The following is a 6,076-nucleotide window of genomic DNA, read 5'->3' on the forward strand; positions in this document are numbered from 1 at the left end:
AGTCGCAGTCCTGCCAGGGAGCTGGTGCATTCCCAGGGCTTGTGGTAAGGAATTTTTTTCTTTGGAGTGATTGGATCCTGCATTTCTCTAAAGAATCACCAACCCCTCCATTTTACTCTGTAAGAAAGGCATGAGATCTGTCTGTGCTTGGGGCTGTGCCTTGGGGGAGTGATATTTGCACTTCATGCTGCGTTCATTGGAAATCTGCCCTTGTGCCAGTCCAGCATTTTGTAATGCAACCCCCCAAGGTCATTCCCTGCCAGGTGACAAGTCTGATGTTAAAATCCCAACATCTACCACCTTGCAAAGAGATTCTGATGTGTACATTGCATTTGTTTCTCACCGTTTCCACAAAGAAAACTAAATATGTTCAGTAGCTGTGTGCCTGTGTATATATCTTATAAACTAATCCTTTCCTTTTCTTGCCTGCATCATGACAGTGTTTAAATAACTTACTTAAGCAGGTGTCTATGAGCAGTATTACCAGACCAAACATCTGAATGTATACTTGTCCTTAAACATAATATTATTCTAAACATAGGATATAAATGTAAGTAAATATTATACTAAATATTCATGTTTACTATCCCATGCAACAATAGTTGATTAAATATTTACTAGCCCACTTACCTGTGCTCTTGTGGGCATAGCTGCCTAACTACTTATGCTACAGAGTGTTTTTGTGGTTGATTAAAATGCAGTTGTGTGTACACCTGCAATGTTTGGCAGGCCGGGTTAAACAGCCACTTACAGAAACAAGCAGTGAATGCTACTCCTTTAAAAAAAATTTCGTTTCTATTATAGATTCTGAAAAATTCATGAAGCTCTTATTAGTGCCATGCTAGGTATCTGAGGAGCAGCAGGCTGGTTCTGAAGTGTTGGGATGCCCACACAGTGTTACTCTGCAAACAAAAAAACCCCACGCATGACAAGCAGCCTCTGTTTGTAATGAGTCCTGATCATTAGCTTCAGCTCACAACACAGGGATGAAAGAGAACTATTTTTTCCTTTCACAGAAATGTGTGTTTCTATCCAGGAATAATCCTGTTAGGTCAGAAGATAGGAAAGAATTGGAGGAGTATCCCAATATTTTCTTCAGCAGAAAATGGAACAACAGGGCAGATGGGAGGAGGACCCCGTATCACAGACTGAAGAGGGAAGGGGGTTACATACCCCCACTGCAGCAGGATTCAGGCAGCATTTAGTGTTTCTTCCATCCTTGTTAAACTTTCTGCTTTCCAGGCAAGCACTGTTGCTGCTGTTCACTCAATATATTCCAGCAGTAGCAATTTGCCTGCAATTAGTCAGCAATGCAACTCAGTTCCTGGGCAATCTCAAGTGGCAGCGAGCACAGTTCTTACTCCCCCTGTTCTCTCTAAGCAATTTCCACATCCTCATGATGCACAAGGACCACATCTGCCAACAGGAGATGACCAACTCTACTATTTGAAAAGTCACTGTATAAAACTCTTAACAGAAATAACAGCTTTGGCTCAAATTTAACGGTAAAAAGGTACTTAAAACCCTTGTTTGTAAAACTCATTGAGCATTAAATTATCCACAGAATTTCAACAGGATTGAGGAAGAACAACAAATCTTTGCTTTTATGGTAGAGTCTGAGCAAATAACCTTAAAGGCTGTAGGTCGATGTGGTTGCAATGTCTTTTATTTGAAAAAAATTAGCTCTTCTGGGTCAAATCTTAAGCTCATGGCAGGTCGTTATGCTGGAAAACATCTGGTCAACCACTCCACAACCACATAGCATCAACCAGAAGGGCTGGGCAAGGTGAACTTTGTAAGGGAGAAGAGACTGCAATGAAGATGGAAAAAAATTACCTCAAAAGAAAGCCATTACGTGCTTTTTCATCCTAACTAAGTTCATTGTGAAGGGTGGTTGGGAAAAGGGGTAATATGAGACCTTCTTATTGAAAAAAATATTGATTGTTAGGAATCAATAGCATTAAAAAGCTGTGTCTTAAGCACCAAGCTTTGAAGGCCTCCACAAGCTTTTCCGTTCCCTGTCTGTTCTCCTGCCAGAACTTTGATAGATTTAGCCTGCAAACCAGCAAATGCAGTGATTTGATGGTGGCCAATATATATTAAAAAATTAAGGTGTCAAGCATGAATTTTATTACATCTGCAATCAGATGTACTTCCTTCAGTCAGCTCATCTGCAATTAAGTCCAGCTGTTCTCAGTGGAAAGGACTCTTCCAAGGAAATTGCTGTAAAATTTAATGGGAGTATTTTCCTTGGTGCTTTGTTGTAAATATTGTTTTCCTAATAGGCTTGTAAAGGGCTTTGCTTTTTCACTCAATAGGCAGGAGAAGATCTGTAATTTTTCAGGCATTAGAAAATGAGTAGATCAGTAATAGAGCTCATAAAACTTATACAAAGATTCTCATTGTACAGCAACAGAAAGAGTTTTAATAACTTGAAGAGGAAATTTTTGAATACTTTTTTTTTTTTGCTCTGCATAGTTTTTTGTTTACATATGAAGGGCTATTTTTTAACTGACACATCAGACAGTTTGATCAATATCCCTTATTGGGTTTCTTCTGCCTAAAATTAGGTATGACAGCCAGAGAGGGGCACCAGATTGCAGACTTCAGAGGATGATCCTTCATTTCAATATTGCAGTGTAACATCCCACAAGGACCAAAATATTGCACCACGAACCCACGACACTGCAGTGCTTCCGTTTGCTGTCCCAAAATCCTCTTCAGCCTTTAAGCAAATGACGAATATTGCAAACTTTTTTATCTCCTTTGGCTGTGTCCAAAGAGCATCTCTTTCCTTTTTACCACTTAGGCAAATCTTGGATATATTTTTTCCTCTCTTCCAGCAATCTTTCAGCAACATTTTCAATCTGTGTGCTTCTGTCACTTCAGGAGAACAGTGCCTAAAATAAAACAGTGAGATTTGTAATTATTGGCATTATTTTAAGATGTAATGCTGAAGCATTAAATATAACAAAATGAAACTATTTTGAGGGGAAATGTTGAGACATGAATGATAGCAAATGGTGTTACTGTGGATTTATTTTCACCCAACCAAAATCAGACTCCTTCTCTAATGATGAAATATGACCTGGCTCTTGCAGAGAGAGTAATTTGCTAATTTGTTTAACGTTGTTCTCTGTGCAGGAAAGCCTTGCAAGAGAAAGAATTCAGAATGGATCTAAAGTTCAGGTTATTTTGGGGGACAAAATGAAGCCACTTTTTGTTCTTTAAGACAGTGATCATATTCCTTCTCTGGCAGCTGTGAATACTGAGGAGAAAACAACTCACCCTGGTCAAAAGCTGCATTATCACTGCTGCATTGGTTTGCAGTGAAAGAGGTGAAATTATCTATCAACAAAACCCTTCTGCTGAGGCAGTGGAAGTCTTTCTACTAGTACAGTTTATTTGAAGAGCAGGAATGAGCTATACAGTAGGAGAAATATCCTTTTGCTAGCCCACACCCATATAGCTACCTTGGCAAATCCTCATGACTTAGAATCCCATCTCCCATGTCTGCAAATAGCAAGGGTTAGCTGGCACAGTTTGCAACAGTTCTCCAAAATAGTGTAGCAGAGAAAGTTACAGAGGAAGTATCTGCTGAACATGTATGTTCCTGTGTGCAGGTTTCAGAACAGATTGATAAACCTGTTCAGAGATGATTAATCAAAAAGGTTTGGATCAGGAAATGACAAGGCAGCCAGAGCTGCAGAGGAGTGCAAGATTAGGTCTCTGTAGAAGAACGTCTTTCACAGAAGGGATTAGAAAACAAACCTCAGAAAGCTCATGGTTAAGGAAGGAGAGAAGGGCTAGAACACTGTCGAGCTCATACATGATGAACCTGTATATGTGTTTTATTTGTATAGTTGCTGGGCTTTGGTTAAGTTATTGCCTCTCGAATACAGTCTGTGATTTTCATCTTGACATAGTTCCTGCAGCTGCAATGTTTGGGGGTTTTGCTGTTGTCTGAATTAATCTGCTGGGTATCCCCAGCCACAAGGACTAGAATAGCTCTCCTTGTTCGGGCCAGTGCTTGTCTCTCCACTTCCTGACCCATATGGGAAATACCTAAAAAACAGACCCAAAGTCACAGTGGGGACTGTGGATAAATGGCATCAGCAGAATGAGAAAGCTGCAAATAGCACAGAGGCACCATTGTCTGTTCCTTCAAGTTCTTTGTGTGTCTCTTTTCCAGCTTATATTTAAAACTTACACCTGATGTATAGGAAATTTAAAGGTGTCTGGGTCACATTTCAGCCAGTACCTGATAAGGGAAACAAGCCCAAAAGCACCTTTTAGCTCAATAACAAAGCAGCTGCTGTAGGAAGCTGGAGATCTGGTTCTGCCTGCTCCCAACATTAAGTGCCTTTATGGTTTATGAGCAGTGATCCATCAGGAGGTGCATGACAGCTTCTGGAGAAAGCTTTCTGGTCTCTGAAGAATTCAAACATTATTCAACCATCAAATTCACAGCCTCTGTATCAGCATTTACCAATGTATTTGGCTTAAGTGAAGAAGAGCATATATAGAAGTCTGGCTCTGTTTAAAATAGTAGATAGTCTGGGATCCAGTATTGAACTGTTTGAGAAGATGCAGGTTCTACCTTGCATCTAAATGTTGTGTTGGTTTTTTCCCCTTCATCTTCACTCTAAACTCAGAAGGTGACCAGAATTAATCTCTGTGTTTTAAGTATAAAAATTGGTCATGGATCTTTGGAGGCTGGAGTGCTCCGAAGTCTCAGGATAATATTTTCCATTCTCTTTGGGCTTCAGAAAGCAGAAAGACTCTTTCCATGATGTGATGGGAATCCTCATGAGAACACAAGAGAACATCTTCACCACAGGAGGTTATGGGAGGTTTGCTTTAGGGACATGACTGGCAGTTCCTACTTTTCACAAAACATCTGTCCCTTCGGTACCTGAAGTTTTGATTTGCATCCAGTGTCTTGAACCCAGCTCTGGGACACCTTGTAGACTGAGCTACACATGGAAATAGCATTTATGGGCTGTTCTCTTTGTCCATCAGGAAGTGCCTTGTGTCTACAAACAACTTATCTTCTAGCAGCTTGTCTCACCACTTAGAGGGAAATAATTAAACAGCTTGAGAATGAAAACAAGACTGCTTGGCACCTGTCTTGTCCACTCCTTTTGCATTTCTTGTTGGAGTTCTGAAGTGCCACAGCCAGGTCCCTGCACACAGCTCAGCTCCCCACAGGATCAATAGCAGAAAAGATAAATCTGTTGGAATTGACTACAGGATCTTCTGTCACTAAGTGACAATGAAAAATGATCACTACTTGAATACACTGCATTTTTATCTTTAAATCTTTCAATAGAAGCAGTGTCAATAACAGAGCACTAAATAATCTCTAGATAGAAGGAAAATCTTTTCTTCTTCTTTTTTTTATAAAAGGGAAGATGGATGTCACTTTTTTTGGAGACCTTAAATACTGAAGTATGGAATTAGATCTGCAAATTCCAGGAAATGGTTGTCTGTTTAGACAAACTACGTCTCATTTTAGGAAAGACTGGCTGGATTCTGCTTAAAAACATTGCTTAATTCCGTATCATGAATGCACCAGGGTAACTCTAAGTGGAATATGCAGAAATAAAATAAATAAGGATTTTTTTTTTCTCATGTCCTTTGGGGATAATATATCTCTCTGAATTGGATACACCTGCCAGAGATGGCCTTTCTTTGCTTTAAAATATGTCTGACCTTTCCCTGAGCTAACTAGATGCAGTTTACCATATTGGCCCAAGAATAAAGCAAAGTCTTTTTCAGATAATAGCCTTTGGAAAAAAATCCGATCTGTTCTGTATCCACTGCCCACGCCACACACCCCAGCCCTGTGGACACTGTCAGCTGGCACAGAGGTGTGGCAGCAGGCCGGCACCAGCAGCGCACAGCCCTTTGTGTGGCTTTAGGTTTGCTGCTCTCGGTGGGGCAAGACCCAAAAGGGCTGCCCCTGCTCGGGCGTGCTGGAAGCTCTGTGGACCCACTGTGAGGGCATCTGCTCTGGTTCTGTCCTGACAAAAGGAAGCCAGGCTTTTGTTTGAAGCCAGTTTGTTTCCACATC

The sequence above is a fragment of the Corvus hawaiiensis genome, chromosome 21 (genome assembly GCF_020740725.1).
Source record: "Corvus hawaiiensis isolate bCorHaw1 chromosome 21, bCorHaw1.pri.cur, whole genome shotgun sequence".
Classification (NCBI taxonomy): Eukaryota; Metazoa; Chordata; class Aves; order Passeriformes; family Corvidae; genus Corvus; species Corvus hawaiiensis.